The following is a 19,772-nucleotide window of genomic DNA, read 5'->3' as shown; positions in this document are numbered from 1 at the left end:
CTGCTGCTGCTGCTGCTAAGTCGCTTCAGTTGTGTCCGACTCTTCGCGACCCCATGGACTGCAGCCTACCAGGCTCCTCTGTCCATGGGATTTTCCAGGCAAGAGTACTGGAGTGGGGTGCCATCGCCTTCTCCGGGGTGTGGGGCGGAGGAGCACAAAGGAAGGTGGTGAGATCCTAGATCTTTGTCTAATGGGACTAATGTTTTCTTATAGCTGGAAGAGGAAAAGCAAATGGTAAGGAGCCGCTGCTTCTCTCTGCTCAGCATTTGTTAAAATAAGAGAATTTCTGTTTCCCCACATTCTCAGGTCCTGGTGTTTAGGTACCTAAGGGAGAACTGCTACTGCACTGCTAGGGATTCAACTATCCTGAACCACATGGAAGTGAAAGGAAGCAATCTGAAGTTTACTTTGTAACCCTAAATCAATTTGTGAATCAAAGCCTTGAAAATTGATTTCATTTTCTCTTAAAAATCTTCTTCCAATGACTTAAAAATACCCCTTCTCAGAAGATTCTCAATGTGAAAAGCTGACCACTCCTACAAGTAGTGATGTTAGCTTTTAACCTCGAGTTAAGAAATGCCATCCTTGGTGGTCATAATATAGCTGCTCTTGCTACTTATTACATCTTTATGTTGGATTTTAAATTGATGTCATTTTATTTCTAGGAGCCTCAGCTTATATTGCTCTTTAGGAACAAACATATTTTTGACTAAATGTATTGATAAAAGGAAGTCATTAAAAAATACATCTTGGTACAGAATTTTACTTTTACAGAAATATTTTCATATCTCACTTGACCCTAAGAGCAATTAGATGAAGAGGTCAGGGGCAGCTGATATGAACCCTGCTGCTGCTGCTGCTGCTAAGTCGCTTCATTCGTGTCCGACTCTGTAAGACCCCATAGATGGCAGCCCACCAGGCTCCGCCGTCCCTGGGATTCTCCAGGCAAGAACACTGGAGTGGGTTGCCATTTCCTTCTCCAACGCATGGAAGTGAAAAGTGAAAGTGAAGTCACTCAGTCATGTCTGACTCTTCGCAACCCCATGGACTGCAGCCTACCAGGCTCCTCCGTCCATGGGATTTTCCAGGCAAGAGTACTTAGAGTGGGTTGCCATTGCCTTCTCCGGATATGAACCCTACTTTATAGGAAATAGTCTCAGAAAGGATATGCAGTTGTCCAGGGAGTGAGTGAGTGTTAGTTGCTCAGTCGTGTCTGACTCTTTGTGACCCCATGGTCTGTTGCCTGCCATGCTTCTCTGTCCATGGGATTTTTCAGGAAGGAATACTGGAGTGGGTTGCCAATTTCTTCTCCAGGCGATATTCCTAACTCAAGGATTGAACCCTGGTCTCCTGCATTGCAGGTGGATTCTTTACCATCTGGGCCACCAGAGAAGCCCTATCCAGGGGTACCCAGGCCAAAAATGACTAAGGTGCTAGTAAATGCAGGCTAAATGCAGGCTGCAGCTTTACAGAGAAAGCTCTTCCATGTATTTCCTGACTAGAACAGATGAGCTCTTTGCAAAATGGAACAGGCACCAAATCCAGAGGAAAATGGAAAGAAGGGCTGTTTTCCTCTGGCTCTTATGGGAATGTGATTTTAATTAATCATTAAGATAGAAATATACTTAACTTTAATAAACATAAACTGACTGAATTGCATTTACCTTTTAAAAAGAAGGCGCCTGTGTCAAGAAAATATCATTAGTTCTTTCATATGTCAGTAGATTGGTAATTATGCATTGTTTTATTGAGCAGTCTGATAAGCACATAAATCACTTGAAATGTCAACACACATATGTGTTGATTTTGACTGCTATACGTAACGCTGTCGTTACTTTTGTCCTCAAATATGAGAAAGAACTTACAAAGAGAGCTTCATGATAAGTTTTAGTGTGGATTTGAAATGGTAATATGTAAACAAGGAGGGTCATTTTCAGTGGAAAAAGGCAAGTTGCAGACAAGCGAATCCTATGTAGTCAGAAGACAACACTACCTAAGAGAGGTCCTGAGAGATTCACGGTAATCCAGTTTGGGACTCCAGCCTGGGGTCTGTTTTGCTTTATAGTAGACATTGGTTACATTATAACAAATGTCATTTGAGATTTTTCATAATAAACTATATGATGTATAGTTAATTATTATATATATAAGCTATGTGTGACATATATAATGATATTTAGGTATGTATTCCCTGGTAGGAGCTGTAAAACAAAAAATTTTTAACCCAAAGAAATATGAAAAAGAATGTGTTACATTATTTTCTCCAGATTCTTTGTTAAATATGTAATTGTTTCCTCCTCAGAGACTATAACAAAAATGTGGAAGTTTGGATACAAGTGATGAGTCTGCTTATACTGGACATATATATGGTTAATGAGGCATAGTTGCAGTGACCATTGAAAAGATTAAGCTGTAAGAAGCAAATACTTTGAAATATAAGCCACATATACACAAAGGATCTGCACTTTTCAGAAATGGAAAATTGATTTTTAGCACCTGCTTTCTTTTCTAGCATACCTAAAATGTGTTATAGGAAATTTCTCCCTAGATGAAAAATTGGCTATATATTTTGACAAATAATAAACATGAAAAAGTCAGCATACTAATGTCACCTGAAATTAAAGATAGAATACTATTTGGTAACCTGGCTAAGTGAAAAGATTTCAATTTGCATCATACTATATAAATATATAGTATTTTTTTCTCAAAGGTATACAATGCTACTGTATTGCTCACTGGCCTCACAAGCTATGTATTGACAATAGATTTTATGCTATTTAACACTAAACAAGAAGAAAAAATGCCATTTGAAAATGGAATGATTTATATAAAAATTGATAGCTGGGACTGCCCAAATTTAGAGATAGACCTAAGAAGATTGAAAAGCAGAAATGTAGTGTTGAACAGTGGGATTAGGCATTTTACCAAGAACCTAAATCCAGAGATATTAAAGGTTTTGTTCAAGTAGAGTACATGATAAAATCTTAAGTGCCTTTCCTCTTTAAAAGAGCACATTAAAGTTAAAATCTAAATTCCTTATAAACTATACATTTCTTCATTTGCTAACTATGGCAGGTGACTAAGAAAAGCCCTTCACAAATTGTTCAAACCTTCCATTCCAGCCTCCTCTCCTAAGGTTCTTCTGCCATATATTCTAGCCACAAGAAAATCCTCCTCCTTCTGTAAACACAGAAAACTCTTTGAAGATATCACACATTAGCAAGTACACTTTTCCTTGTCTGGAATGTTCCTCCCTCCTTTACTCGCTGTCTCACTCATAAGCATCCTTCAACATTCAGGCTCACCTCTGCTCCACTGGCTCCTCATGGCTCCTGGCACCGTTCCCCTGCCTCCAGGGGTCCATGCTGCTGCTGCTGCTGCTGCGAAGTCACTTCAGTCTTGTCCGACTCTGTGTGACCCCATAGATGGCAGCCCACCAGGCTCCCCCGTCCCTGGGATTCTCCAGGCAAGAACACTGGAGTGGGTTGCCATTTCCTTCTCCAATGCATGAAAGTAAAATGTGAAAGTGAAGTCACTCAGTCGTGTCCAACTCTGTGGGACCCCATGGACTGCAGCCCACCAGGCTCCTCCATCCATGGATTTTCCAGGCAAGAGCACTGGCGTGGGGTGCTATCGCCTTCTCCACAAGGGGGTAGGGTTCCCTACCCCTGCTGTAATCTCTGTGGCCCAAGTCTGCTTCTCCCTTGACACCAGAGTTCCACGAGGGAATTGTAGTCACCGGAGTGCTTAGCACATAGTAGGCACTCCATAAATATTGGATTAATTTTGGATAAATAGAGTTGAAGACAAAATTTAATAGAAGTGGTTATTTTCGATTAACATGTAGCATAGGAAGTCAGAGATTTTTCTAATACAAGGAAACTTGAAAATCCTCTAAAACTATATGTCTCATTTTACAAGTATATTCAAGGAGGTTAATTGCATAAGGTTACCAAGCTAGTATACAGCAGATTAAAAATTCAAATCCGTATCATCAAACTTTAATTCTATATTGTAAACCGTCTGATGAGATAATTTTGTTATATAAGCTATATCTTGGTTACTTGGAATTTTACCAGTTCATAAACATATAAAAATGTTGCAAGTATTAGTGAGTACTTGATGACTGATCTGTTATACAAATTATTGTGCTTTGTTTTGCTTTTTTTAAATTATTGGAGTAGTTTGCTGGTTTCCCTGGTGGCTCAGATAGTAAAAAATCTGCTATAATATAGGAGACCTGGGTTCAATCCCTAGTTCAAGAAGATCCCCTGGAGAAGGGAATGGCTACCCATTCCAGTATTCTTGCCTGGAAAATCTCATGGACAGAGAAACCTGGTGGGCTACAGTCCATAGGATCACAGAGAGATGGAGATGACTGAGGAATAACACTTATTTTTTGGAATATATTGTGTCTATAATACATATTATGTATAATAATATAGTATATAAGATATAAGATATATACATTTTACACATGTATTATATATAAAATAATAATACAAGACTGTACAAACAACTGTTAAGAGCAGATTTAAAAGTGCATGAATTAATGTACTGAATTTTAAAGTAAAGAATTAAACTTTTTTTTTTTTTAACTAGTACTGCTGCTGCTGCTGCTGCTGCTAAGTCACTTCAGTCATGTCCGACTCTGTGTGACCCCATAGACAGCAGCCTACCAGGCTCCCCACTAGTGAACTGAAAGTGGAGTCACTCAGTCATGTCTGACTTTTTGCGGCCCCATGGACTATATAGCCTACCAGGCTCCTCCCTCCATGGGATTCTCCAGGCAAGAATACTGGGATGGGTTGCCATTTCCTTCTCCAGGGGATCTTCCCGACCCAGGGATCGAACCCGGGTCTCCTGCATTCCAGGCAGACGCTTTAACCTCTGAGCCACCAGGGAAGCCCAGACACAAGACAAGTGAAATACAAAAAACAATCAAGACACCTCAAGCTAACATAAAATCAGGGTCAGTTTATTTATTTCAAAAAGTTTATTTCAAAAAATATTTATTTCAAAAATAAAATTTTTTATTTTAACCTAAACTTGATTTCAGGAACAAGAATAAGCAAGACATTTTAGAGCAGAGAGTGTATGGCCTTAATTTATTTCTTTGGTATACAAAAATTATTCATTTCCCAAAGATTTCTGGGCACAGCACCAACATACAGGCATTACAATTAAATTCAATTAAATCCTATCACTGAAAGCCCATACTTCATATTTACAACAAAGAGTAAAGAAAAACAATGGGAATTATTCTTAAGGAATATTTTGTCCAATCAAAATATACCTTCTATTTTTCCTAGTGGGTATGCCCCACTGAGACTTGCCAAATTGTAGAAAAAATTATGCCTTATATTGATTATGAGAGATTTTTATTATATGTATTTCTGATTAGGTTTTTCCAGAGTAATCAGCATAAGAGGGAATATAACATACCTTAGCATGAAAAAGAATCTGCAGACAGCAAGCAGAAAGATCCTTCCCAGTCTCCTGCATTCTTCCTTTTACTTAGTCTGGAATGGAAGAAGATGGAGCAAGGAAGTGTTTGAGGAGTAAATCAATGAAATTTTAAAATTGTAGAAAGTATAGTCTTTCCATGTACGTTTGTGTGTGCGTACATCTTTGCTTAGTACTGTGATGTGTGACCCATGTGGCTTCATCATAATATGCAGTCTGTCATGGGCAGCTGAGCTGCCTGGTTGTGAACGGGTTGCCACTGATGCCAGGGAACAGGTGGAAGCACAGATGACATCTGGTAGAGCACTTTTAAGGGCCCTCTGCCCCTCATTGATCTGGATGGAGTTCGTCAGTGTAATGACCTCTCTGGCATTTTACTTCTGTGTACTTCGAGCCCCCACAAGTACGAGCAGTCCATGCATAATCACAGTAGTGTCCCTGAGAGTCCCACTCTTTGGAGTTTATCTTATTCCAAGACAATGGACATATAAAACCCTGTCAAATGAACTCTGGGTCATAGGCAGCTATTCCTCTCTCATGCCGTACGCAGCATTGGACAAGAATTCTCTTCGGCCTTTGAGCTGATTCCCTGCATGATATTCCAGGCCTTACCAAAGGTAGCCTCACCAATAGTCCCTAAGAAGAGAATCCAGTCACTGAGGGGACACAGCCTTATGCCCCTGTCTTTGTTCTATGATATACAGTGTTTGGAATATCTGTTGTTTTCTAGAAGACCTCTGCAAAGCCCCTAGCAGTCCCCATTTGATACCCCTTCATTCTCTCTACTTGTATAGTACTGCTTCAGTTCAGCTCAGTCGTGTCCGACTCTCTGCGACCCCATGAATTGCAGTGCGCCACGCCTCCCTGTCCATCACCAACTCCAGGAGTTCACTCAAACTCACGTCCATCGAGTCGGTGATGCCATCCAGCCATCTCATCCTCTGTCGTCCCCTTCTCCTGCCTGCCTTCTTACATAGTACTTATTGTTGGACTTCTCTGACATCTGCAACTTTCTGCCACAGGTCTCTTGTCTTTTCTCATCCTTGGGTCCCCAAAGTTCCATCAGCCACACTTAACATGCTGTCTCCCAAGACACTTGAGACCAACTGGCCTGACTTCATCTCTTTTCATTGTCCCTATGTTTATCATCCCTCTTATCCAGCCTCTTTAGTCAACGTGGAGTTCACATTTGCAGTCTGTCTTTCCAGTCCTTGCAAGAGAATCCAACCCATACTGCTTCACTTAGCCTTCTGATTCTGAAACTTACTTGGCAAAATGACATTGGACTTGATAGTCTACTAGTTTCTCCTACGTGTCCCCACATCTTCACTTACCTGCTTCTGAGCTAGGTGTAATTAACTCACTCTTATTCCTGAGGGCTGTCATTGGCTGTCATTTTGGTGCTCATTACCTTGATGAAAGCTCTGATTAAATTGAATGAACAGTGCAAAAAAGCAAGAGAGACCCTGTCCTTTCACCTATCAGATTGTCCCTGGGTTTTCCATTCTCACTACCACTCTTTGATTCTAAGGACCTTTCCTTCATTCTGCATTACTGACAAAGCATTAAAGTCATTCTCATTAATTTTTTTCCTGCCAAAGTTTGGCAGTGCTGCCGAATTCACAGTGCCAAGGACTATAATCATGAAATTCTTAATACTATGTCTTAAAACTTCTCCTTCAGGAAAGTCTTTTTCTTCCCTCAACACTTCTTTACATGTCTACACATCAATTTTCCTTGCTGCTAATCTCTGAAGAAAAATGGACTCTGCTGTATTTTAAAAATGATCCCAGTCTATGTTCCTGACCCAATTTCTTTCCATTTTATCTGTTTACCATCTAATAAGCATGTTCTCAGATACCTAACATATGCAGACCATGCAATAAACTTGGAAGATGCAAGGATGACTAAACCATGATTGGAGGACCCTAAGGAGTGCAAAATCTAGTAGATGACAAACATCCATAAACAGATTATTGTGGACACAGTGTGGTATCTACTATGCTGGAGGGATCAGCTGAACAACATAGGCTGGATTGAAAAAAGGCTTAGAGCCCCTTGTATTCAAGTTTCACGTGAATGTCAAATGTCAGGGCATTAATTTTGGTGTGTTGATGTACTAATTTTTTGTCTCATTCAGTACTGAGAAAATAAAAACAAAATTTGTTGAGCATCTAGTTTTGTACTAGGCATCACGCAGTATTAGAAAAGCTGGGTTGGGAGAGGCATGGCAGTACATGTCAGGAAGGCAATAAATATTTTTTAATTACTTTCATTAAAGTTTGTTACTGTTATACATGGTTTTAAAAAATCTTTAAGGTCTGTATGTTAAATTTTGTTTTCCACAAAACTTATAATAAGAAAATGATAAAATTTATGAAAGACAATTATATTGACTTTCCTTACCTATCATTATGAAACACATAAATTTTTAATATAATTTATGAAATATTTCAGATTTCATTGTTATTTCATATGTCCCTGATTTTGCTATAACTGTCATATGCCAAAGGCAGCAAAAATCTAGAAACATGAAAACTAATTATACAAAATGAATTCAACTAACAGAAGAAAACCTTTCTTTAAAACGAATGGCTCAGTGTTGGTGGTATGGTTGCAGTAATGAAAAGAAGTTATGTGAAATGCCAAAAAATAAAATAAAAGAGCTTTGATTTTTAAACACAAGTATACTAGCTTTTATTAGGCCTAGACTCATGTTGGTCAAGCAGAATTTCTTTAAAAACATTAGAAGTTGCTTAAATATGATATTTTTTCATTTGAAGATTGAATGTGTTTTGAAGGTCTATTGCAAAATGGAACACTTCATGTCATTATTACTGAAAATGAGATAGCTTAGCAGAGTCTATCGGAGAAGGCAGTGGCACCCCACTCCACTACTCCTGCCTGGAAAATCCCATGGGCACAGGAGCCTGGAAGGCTGCAGTCCATGGGGTCGCTGAGGGTCAGACACGACTGAACAACTCCACTTTCACTTTTCACTTTCATGCATTGGGGAAGGAAATGGCAGCCCACTCCAGTGTTCTTGCCTGGAGAATCCAAGGGATGAGGGAGCCTGGTGGGCTGCCATCTATGGGGTCGCACAGAGTCGGACACGACTGAAGTGACTTAGCAGCAGCAGCAGCAGAGTCTATGCTAGTCCTCATCTCCATTCTTCTTAAGATGTAAAAACAAGGATGACTTAAGTCCTTCCCCAGGGACTACTGTGTTTTTTAAATATTTCAGTCATGTACAGAGAATAATATAATGCCTAAATCTAACAAAAGTTAGCATTATACCATAGTTACTTCATATATAGAGATATTATATGTGTATATATATACACACATATTTATAGCAAAGGTACATTATCAAAATATATTTACTCAAAGAAAACTGGAAACCTATATGGCACAGAAAAGAGAGAGGGAAAGCAAGGAATCCTTCAATAGACTTACCATTATTATAGATGTCAAGCCAGACTTTACAGTTTTCAAAAACATATACCTTCTGTGTTACATGAACTATTCTAAAGTAAAAGAAAAAGGCTTCCCAAATTCTTTTATAAAATCATGATTTCCTGATACTAAAACTGGGGAAAAGTACAAGAAAGGAAATGATTTAGAATCTTATTTGTAAAATGCAAGAATGTAAATAGCAACAGAACATTACTAAATTGAATCCATCAAGGTTTAAATATGTTTACTAATAAAAAAGAATTTATCAAAGGAATGCATAAAATGATCTTCCTAAAATAATCTACTAATGTTACTCACCAAGACAGGAAATTGAAAGTGGAAAATGTATATATCTTTCTGGTAGGAATATAAACTGATAAAATAATTTTTGAAATTGCTAAGTAATAAAATTACACGTTTGTGCACTCTCCAACCAAAAAATCTATTTGTAGTTTGCTATTGTTGTCATTCAGTAGCTTTGTCTGTCTGACTCTTTGTGATCCCATGGGCTGCAGCACGCCAGGCTCTCCAGTCCTTCACCATCTCCTGCAGTTTGCTCAGTTTCATGAATTGGTGATGCAATTTAACCATCTTATCCTCTGCCATCACCTACTCTTTTTGCCTTCAGACTTTCCATGCATCAGGGCCTTTCCAATGAGTTGGCTCTTCACATCCAATGGCCAAACTATTGGAGCTTTAGCTTCAGCATCAGTCCTTCCAATGAATATTCAGGGTTGATTTCCTTTAGGAATGACTGGTTTAATCTTGCCGTCAAAGGGACTCTCAAGAGTCTTCTCCACCAACACAATTCAAAGGCATCAGTTCTTTAGCACTCAGGCTTTTTTATGGTCCATCTCTCACTTCTGTACATAACTACTGGAAAAACCATAGCTTTGACTGTACAGACCATTGTCAGCAAAGTGACATCTCTGCTTTGTAATACTCTAAGTTTGTCATAGCTTTTCTTCCAAGAAGCAAGCATCTTTTAATTTCATGGCTGCTGTCACCATGTACAGGGATTTTGCAGCCCAAGAAACTAGTCTTTCACTGCTTCCATTTTTCCCCTTATTTTCCATGAAGTGATGGGACCAGATGCCATGATCTTAGTTATTTGGATGTTGAATTTTAAGCCAGCTTTTTCACTCTCCTCTTTCACCATCATCCAGAGGCTCTTTAGTTCCCTTTCACTTTCTGCTATTAGAGTGATATCATCTGCATTTCTGAGGTTGTTGATATTTCTCCTGGCAATCTTGATTTCAGCTGGTGATTCATCCAGCCCAGCATTTCATGTGATGTACTCTGCATATAAGTTAAATAAGTATCATCACTAAAAAAATTTGGAGTACTATATACACCAGGAAACAAGTACAAGGTTAATACCATCGATTTTTTCTATTTTTTAATAATTTTTAATAGTTACTCCATTTCCAGTTATTACAAAATATAGATTATATTCCCTGTGTTGTAAAATGCATCATTGTAGCCTCTATTACACCCAAGAGCTGTACCTCCCACTCCTCCATCCCTGTATTTCCCCTCCCCTCCCTCTTTTCACTGGTAACCACTGGTAGTTTGTTCTCTATATCTGAGTCCCATAGCACTGGTTTTAAAAAACAAAACTGAAAATAGTTAAATACTCATATCAGTAGACGAGGTAGATGTATTGACTTATATGTGCATGTGGAATACTACAGAGTCACTAAAGTAAATATGCCTTATAAACAAACATATTGATAAATCTTAGTAATATAATATTGAATGAAAAAGACAAGTCCTAAAATATCACTGTATGTCTCTCCTTTAGGAATGTTTAAAACACTTAGAACTAAATATTATTTAGAGATCCATTCATATCTAGTAGAACTGTGCTTGAAAAAGTAAGGAAATAACAGAAAATGTATGATTAGTAAACATGTTCCAGAGAAGCAGGAAAACAGTGGAAAATGCACATATAGATATTGTCAGTGTCTGATTCTTAGGTTGATTGGGTTCATGACTGCTCATTGAGGAGACATGTGTATAAGCATCTCAATATGAATAGACAATAATTTGATACAATTCAGCACCTATTCATGACTTTTAAATTCTGAAACAAATCACAGGAGGAAAAGTCCTTAATATAATCAAATGTATCTTTAAAAAAGCAACATGGAAAAGCATTCTCACTGCAGAAGCATTAGATACATAGTTTCAATGTCTATGTTTTTATTGTTGGATTACTTTTTGTGGCTGGGGGGTGGGAGCCGGGTCAGGGCTCACCCTGAGGCATGTGAGATTTTAGTTCCCCTCACAGGGATCAAACCTGTGTTCCCTGAGTGGAAGCGGAGATTCTTAACCACTGGATTTCCAGGGAAATCCCTTTTGTTGGATTACTTTTAATTATAATTTCCATCTTGAAAATACAAGATATTGTTTTGATCTGCAAGTTAAAATAATATGTTATATCAGAATGATTCTTCATAATTTAACTTCCAATGTCTCCAACAACAGTGACATATCTTGCTTTTAAAGCATAATTTCTACCTAATCTTTTATGCCACTTGATGTTACTTGTTAAAGAAAATGTTACTCTACAAAAGAGTTGGAGGCAATGCATTACAAGGTCACGCTTTTTCAGAACAGATGGTATTAAAAAGCATATCCAATATTTTCTCCATAGCTTTTTTGCTGTAAGTATCTTTGCTATAAGCATTTTTTGCCACATTTTCACTGCATAACTAATTTTTCATCAGGCAGTTTGACCATGAAGTAACTGGTTATAGTTTTGCTTTGACAATTTGCTTTCAACTGGTTGAAATGAGTTAGCATTTCTTCTGGATAGTGACATTATTGATGGCTTTATTAAACGGACATATGAGGACATGCCCCAAGAGTTGGTTATTTTGCAATACTTTGCATAGGAACAGGAAGTGGCCAGAGTCAAAGGCCTGGAAGGTAGAGTTGACACTTCCCACAGAACTTTGGAATATCAATAGACATATAACAGGATGTCAAGAATCAACAACAATGCCTAATCATTCATAATATGATACAAAGCTCAGCTACAAATATGCATCCTAGTATGGAAACAAATACTCTCTTAATGAAGGAAGAAAGTCTAGCAAAAAAGAAACAAGTGTGATGCCCAACAAAGTAATCAGCAAGCAAAAAAAAAAAAAAAAAGATGTTTCAATGAATGCAAAACTTTGAGTACAAGAATAGGCACAATCTGCCAAAAAAGAATATGTTATATGTGTAGTATTGCTATGAGAAGGCAATGGCGACCCACTCCAGTACTCTTGCCTGGAAAATCCCTTGGACAGAGGAGCCTGGTAGGCTGCAGTCGGGGTCGCTAAGAGTCAGACATGACTGAGCGATTTCACTTTGACTTTTCACTTTCATGCGTTGGAGAAAGAAATGGCAACTGACTCCAGTGTTCGTGCCTGGAGAATCCCAGGGATGGGGGAGCCTGGTGGGCTGGCATCTATGGGGTCGCACAGAGTCAGACACGACTGAAGCGACTTAGCAGCAGCAACAGCAATATTGCTATGAATCTAATGACTTCCCTGGTGGCTCAGACAGTAAAGCATCTGCCTACAATACCTAGTCAAGGCTATGGTTTTTCCAGTAGTCATGTATGGATGTGAGAGTTGAACTGTGAAGAAAGCTGAGCACCAAAGAATTGATGCTTTTGAACTGTGGTGTTGGAGAAGACTCTTGAGAGTCCCTTGGACTGCAAGGAGATCTAACCAGTCCATTCTGAAAGAGATCAGTCCTGGGTGTTCTTTGGAAGGAATGATGCTGAAGCTGAAACTCCAGTACTTTGGCCACCTCATGCAAAGAGTTGACTCATTGGAAAAGACTCTGATGCTGTGAGGGATTGGGGGCAGGAGGAGAAGGGGACGACAGAGGATGAGATGGCTGGATGGCATCACTGATTCAATAGATGTGAGTTTGAGTGAACTCCGGGAATTGGTGATGGACAGGGAGGCCTGGCGGGCTGCGATTCATGGGGTCACAAAGAGTTGGGCACGACTGAGTGACTGAACTGAACTGAACTGAACAATACCTACAATGAGGGAGACCCGGGTTCAATCCCTGTGTCAGGAAGATCTCCTGGAGAAGGAAATTGCAACCCACTCCAGTATTCTTGCCTGGAAAATCCCATGAATGGTGCAGCCTGGTAGGCTACAGTCCATGGGGTCGCAAAGAGTTGGATTAACACTTTCAAAATATGTCTAGCTATGAATCTACACACATTTAAAAAGTGTTGAAAGTGTTAGTCACTCAACCATGTCCGACTCTTTGCAAGCCCATGGGCTGTAGCCCACCAGGCACCTCTGTCCATGGGATTCTGCAGGCAAGAATACTGGAGTGGGTTGCCATTTCCTACTCCATGGGATCTTCCTGACCCAGGGACTGAACCCATGTCTCCTGCATCTCCTGCATTCTCTACCACTAGTGCCACCTGGCAATGGGCTGGGAAGCCCCATTTAAGTGTATTCAAATATTCTCTATTTCATGATAAAGTCATTTTAGTTTTGTTATTAATTTTTCATGCTTAGTATTTATGTGCTTTATAATGTCCCAGTTTTATTTTAGGTTATTTTTTATCTTTTATGGCAAAATTGCCTTATAACCAATTAGTTACGTGCAAAAATATCTGTGGCAAAGATGTCTACATCAAAGATTCTTATGGCAAAAGTACCTAGAACCATTTAAAGTGTAGTAAATTTTATTTGTGAGCTCCATCCCGTGTCCCCTAAAGGGAGATTTGGAAAAGTCATTTGTGCTGGGCCTGTAGTGATACTGTTTCCCATAAAGATGGGTCAAAGCTTATATTCTGATTCATAAACAGGTATTTCAGCATTTCTTGAAATATAACAATTTCTCTGTTATGGGAAAAACATGTCAAAATAACCTGTTTAATTTTGACAAGCCACAAGATAAGAGACTGATCTTGTGAGTTGTCTATGAGGATGAACAGCTTTTTTAAGTTTTTGTTTTTATACTTCCCTGCTATTTCCACTGTGAATAACTTTCTAAAATTGTATTTTTAGTGTTATTCTAATAATTTCTACATGATACCTCTTTTCTTTAAATTGGTGGTTGAATTTCATTAAAATATTTTTAGATTTCAGGATCCTTAAGCACTTATATCCAATAAGAAGGAGTTATACCCCAACTTTCTGTGTTTTTTTTTCATTTTTTTTCATATTATGTTTAAAATGTCAGAAATTTTGTGCCTGAAGTCTCAGATGAGATATTAATTAGTATTATTACACAGATGTTCAACCACAGGGACTATCTCATGAAAGTCTTCACTTAAATCTATAAGTGGGCTTTCAGAGAAGTGAGGTATAACCTGGAGAGTTTTACAAATCTTGAATACATATAGAAAAAAATTAAGTAAGTTTAATATAGTAAGTTTGTTCCAAGGGATTCACTAATTCCATACCTAATTTACTATGGTGGTTTATGAGCCATTTTATAATAATAGAAAATATAGTGCCTGAATAGTCTTAAAGAATGTGATTTTACATATATGAGATCGTTTGGAGCTGACTGTACAAAGAAATGAACACTTGTTCTAGATAGGGATGTATACAGGAGTCCCTTAAATAATGTGTCAACTTTAGAAAGAAGAAAGTATGAGTATCTTATTGTTCACATGCAGTCAAGAAGAACATATTTTGTGAAAGTTATGTACCCTATTCTTGAGCCATATCATTATAACTTGTTAGGCATATACCTGACAAGTTTGGGACTTCATTAGAGCTATTTCAGGCCATATTGCACTGTGGGGCTTAATTAAAATATGTTCATCAGCTAGTATTCAGATTTTTATCAGCATTCAGCACCCTGTTTTATATTTTTCCACTTAATAAGCTCAAAAGACCTTGGATACTCTGTTAAAGAGAATAAATAATAAATTCATTTTGAGACATAAAGAAAATCTTAATGAGATTGGAAATTCAAGTATATACGAGCTGTTCCTACTTCCACCTGGAAACAAAATAAATTGAAAATAATGTCAATAATAGCAGAAGAATACAGATAAAACACTTTACCATAAATGTATTAATATGAAGAAATAAAGCATGTTGATTTCACGCAAATTCAGAGAGGGACTCTATAACCATGGCTTCTAATGAGGCTCTCCAAGAAGACAACTATAATTTGTGGTGACTGGAGTTCTGATGAGTTAGATAGCCCTGCCTGCCATTTCCACCAGAGTTGAGCTTGTCCTTCTTACACAAATAAAATGTTGACAATGTTACTGGCTATACATTTGAATGGGAATAATTTGTCTCCTTGTTACCCATGTGATATGTACAGTGTATACAAAAGATTTTTTTTTTTTAATGCTGCGCTTTAGAGCAGTCCACTTTCTGTGTCTGTGGCTCTTAACCCTGAAATCTGCAGGCAGTTCTCTTCCTTCATCACCCACCCATTCCCCTCCAATCACTTCAGGGCAACATGCTGACCCAGGCTGTTTTTCAGCTGTTGATGTTGATGTTACATTTTCCCAAAGCAATTTCCAGCGTTTATCTCATCCTGATTCCTAAGAGGCCATGCCCCTTTCTACTTTTTTTTGTAAGGACAAGGAGGAAAAATACATCTAGGTTTTCTTTGCATTGTTGCTGTTTTAGCCTAAAAAGCAACCATGATAAAACATGCACATACTCAGTTAAGACCAAAAAGTCTAGAATTAAGGCTTGCATGATCTCATGAAACAAAATGATGTACAGGACTCTAGGGATGATTTACAAATTGTGGGAATGGCAAAGTCTTATATCAACATAAAATGCACAGTTCCTTCAGCAAGCATGGTACATAAAAATATTCTGTGTTTTCTGTCAACCTTCCTACTTTTCATGGGCCTCTGAATATTGAGGATATGAAATGTGATTTGCCATTGCAACATACCGTATGCTGTGGATGTTTTTATTTTCAGAATTCTCATGATTTTCATTTATTTGTTACAGAACAAGGAGATTTCTATAAATATACATATTGACACACATATTTGTGTATAGATGTTTTATGCTTATAAATGTCAGTATCTAATATATGTAATGGTTATACAAAAACACAAATGCCTTTGATAAGATTATATTCAGTAAAGTAGTTGTCAAAAATATATATTCAACAGCTCTTTCAAGTCAACAACCAACCAAATTCTGACTACTGAAGTACATGCCAGTTCATTAGATCTTTACCTTTATAAAAACATGCAGGTTTCTACATAAGCTGTCCCTTCATTGTGCTTTCAAAAAGCACTAGATACAAAACTATTTCAATTCTTACTTAAAAGTTATGTTATTGTTTTCTAAATTACATGCATATCATTTACTGGTCATTTTCTTTGTTTTCTACTTTATTTGGGCTTTGGCACTGCTATAATTAAAGTATTTAAAAAACACTTATTGGATATCATCATGCTATTTGATCAAAGACTAGTTTAAGTCTCCATTAATCTATTAATAATTACTCCATCCATTACAGGGTAATTCAATTAGTCACCACCCTGAGTGGTTCATGGAATAAGTCAAAGTTCCCATCCTAACCAAAATCAGGCTTGAGAGGTAAATAAAGAAGATATGTTCATTCTACTTTTCAGTGTGGTCTTATTTTTTAGGAACTCAGCATAAAGTCACTTAAATAACCCAATGAGAAAAAAATATGATTATTTTCACTAATAATTTTCAAAGTTTTACATTTCTCTTCAGAAATGTTTTAATCTTTCTGACATAGGTTTTGGAGAAATTGGGACATAGATTACCTATTAATTTGATGTCAGTTTTAGTTACTTGAAACTATAATTGTTTGAGAATAATTTTTCAAAACAATTCAAAACAAAATTTATATAGAATATTACAAAATTCTCATCAAAAATACAGAAAATTAAGTTATTTTTATTTATATATCATTAAGTAAATTAACATAAGGGTATTAGATTCAACCCTTATAATATTATTTTATTACCTCCAAATATTTATGATGTTGGTTGTTTCATCTTTTTTATTGAAATATAATTGATTTACAATGTTTCAGGTGTACAGCAAGATGATTCAAATGTACATCTTTTTTCAGATTGTTTCCCATTATAGGTTATTACAAGAGATTGAATATAGTTCTCTATGCTATACAGTAGGTCCTTGTTGGTTATCTATTTATATACACTATAACAGTATGTATATGTTAATCCCAAATGTATCCCTCCCCCACCATTTTACCTTTGGGAACATTGGTTTGTTTTCTGTCTAAGTCCATTTCTGTTTCATAAATAAGTCATTTGTATCATTTTTTTAGATCCCACACATAAGTGATATCATATGATATTTGTCTTTGACTTACATAGTATGATAATCTCTAGATCCATCCATGTTGCTGCAAATGGCGTTGTTTCATTCCTTGTTATGTCTAAGTAATATGTCGTAATATAATAATATGAACCACATCTTTATCCGTTCTTCTATTGATGGACATTTATATTGGCTATTGTAAATAGTGCTGCTGTGAGCGTGAAGTTGTTTCTGTCTTTTCAAATTAGAGTTTCCTCCAAATATATTCTCAAGAATGGGATTGATGGATCATATGGTAGCTCTATTTTTAGTTTTTTGAGGAACCTCCATATTGTTCTCTATAGTGGTTGTACCAATTTACATTCCTACCAACAATGTAGGATGGTTCCTTTTTCTCTACACTCTTCCCAGCAATTATTATTTTTTAATTTAATTTTATTTTATTTTTTGTTTTTGGTTTTTTTAATATAAATTCATTTATTTTAATTGGAGGCTAATTACTTTACAATATTGTATTGGTTTTGCCATACATCAACATGAATCTGCCACAGGTTTACACATGTTCCCCATCCTGAACCCCTCTCCCACCTCCCTCCCTGTACCATCCCTCTGGGTCATCCCAGTGCACCAGCCCCAAGCATCCTGTATCCTGCATCAAACCTGGACTGGTGATTCGTTCTTATATTATACATATTTCAATGCCATTCTCCCAAATCATCCCACCCTCCCCCTCTCTCAGACTCCAAAAGACTGTTCTATACATCTGTGTCTCTTTTGCTGTCTCTCATACAGGGTTATCATTACCATCTTTCTAAATTCCATATATACCAGCAATTATTATTTAAAGACTTTTTGATGATGGCCATGAGGGAGACCTGGGTTCAATGCCTGGGTTGGCATCTCCTGGAGGAAGGCATGATTACCCACTCTTGCCTGGAGAATCCCATGGCTAGAGAAGCTTGGTGGGCTTCAGTCCATGGGGTTGCAAAGAGCTGGACAGGACTGAATGACTAAGCACAGCACGTTTTAAAACAGAGTGAAGTGACACTTCATTCTGGTTTTGATTTGGCATTTCTCTAATAATTAGTGATGTTGAGCGTCTTCCATGTGCTTTTTTTGGCCATATGCATGTCTTCTTTGGAGAAATGTCTATTTAAATCTTCTGCCCATTTTTTTATTTAGTGGGTTATTTTATATTGAGCTGCATAAGCTGTTTATATATTTTGGAGATTGATTCCTCAATGGTTACCTCATTTGCAAATATTTTTTCTAGTTCTGTAAGTTGTCTTTTTGTTTATGATTGCCTTTGCTGACAAAAGCTTTTAAGTTTAATTAGGTCGCATTTGTTTATTTTTGTTTTTATTTTCATTAGTCTAGGAAATGGATCAAAGATTTTCTTGTGATTTATATCAGAGTGTTCTGCCTAGCATCCAGGCTTACATTTAGGTTTTCAATCCATTTTGAGTTGATTTTGTGTGTGTTGTTAGGGAGTGTTCGAATTCCATTCTCTTACATGTAGACGCCCAGTTTCCCCAATTCCATTTATTGAAGAGTCCATGTCTTCTCCATGGTATATTCTTGCCTCTTTTGTTTTAGATTGATTGACTATAGGTGTGCAAGTTAATCTGTGGAACTTCTGTCCTCTTCCATTGATCTATATTGCTGTTTTTGTTCTAGTACTGTACTATTTTGGTGAATATAGCTTTATAGTCTGAAGTCAGGGAACCTAACTCCTCCAGCTCCGTTTTTCTTTCCTAGGATTGCTTTGACTATATGGGGTCTTCTGTTTTTCCATACAGATTTACAATTTTTTTTGTTCTAGTTCTGTGGGAAATTCCCTTGGTAATTTGATAGGAATTGCACTGAATATATTGATTGCCTTGGGTAGTATAGTCATTTTGACAGTATTGATTCTTCCAGCCAAGAACATGGTATATCATTCCATCTGTTTGTGGAATTAATTTTTTTTATCAGTAGCTTATAGTTTTAATAGTATAGATCTTCTGCCTCCTAAGTATTCTATTCTTTTTGATGCAATGATAAACGGAATCTTTTCCTTAATTTCTTTTTCTGATTTTTTATTGTTATTGTATAGAATTGCAGCAGATTTCTATGTATTAAGCTTGTATCCTGCAACTTCATTGAATTCATTGATGAGCTCTAATAGTTTTTTGATAACATCTTTAGGATTTTCTCTGTATAGTAACATGTCATCTGCAAACAGTGAGACTATTTCCTTATTATAACATAATCTTAGTATTTAAAAAGAGATGTACAATATTTCATAAATTATCTTATTCTTAGTTAACCATTTCACCCATAAATGTGAATTGTAGTTACTTAATATTTTCTTTACTTTAAGAAAAATGAAATGATTATCTTTGTGTACATCCTGAGAAGGTGACCAAAATGTGCTATGATAAAAAGTTGCTGGGAACCTAGTTTCCCTGTTTCCATATTTATATTTCTAATAGGTACTCAGAGTGGTATTAGATTCTTCCCCCAGATTTACTTATTGTTTTACTGTTAACCAAGTTTTATATACCATTACTATGCCCTGTAT

General features: G+C 37.0%; 1 protein-coding gene and 1 non-coding gene across 2 annotated transcripts in view; one reads left to right on the top strand and one right to left on the bottom strand.

The window, feature by feature from the left end:
- Positions 1–19,772, top strand: part of EDIL3 (EGF like repeats and discoidin domains 3) — a 335,221-nt gene that overhangs the window by 260,106 nt on the left and 55,343 nt on the right. The gene's annotated exons all lie outside the window — the stretch shown is intronic.
- On the bottom strand, positions 4,834–4,905 carry TRNAS-GGA (transfer RNA serine (anticodon GGA)). The gene has a single exon. It is a non-coding gene; the product is annotated as a tRNA-Ser (tRNA).

Source organism: Capricornis sumatraensis, chromosome 9, assembly GCF_032405125.1.
Source record: "Capricornis sumatraensis isolate serow.1 chromosome 9, serow.2, whole genome shotgun sequence".
NCBI lineage: Eukaryota > Metazoa > Chordata > Mammalia > Artiodactyla > Bovidae > Capricornis > Capricornis sumatraensis.
This window is presented reverse-complemented; position numbering and strand designations above follow the sequence as displayed.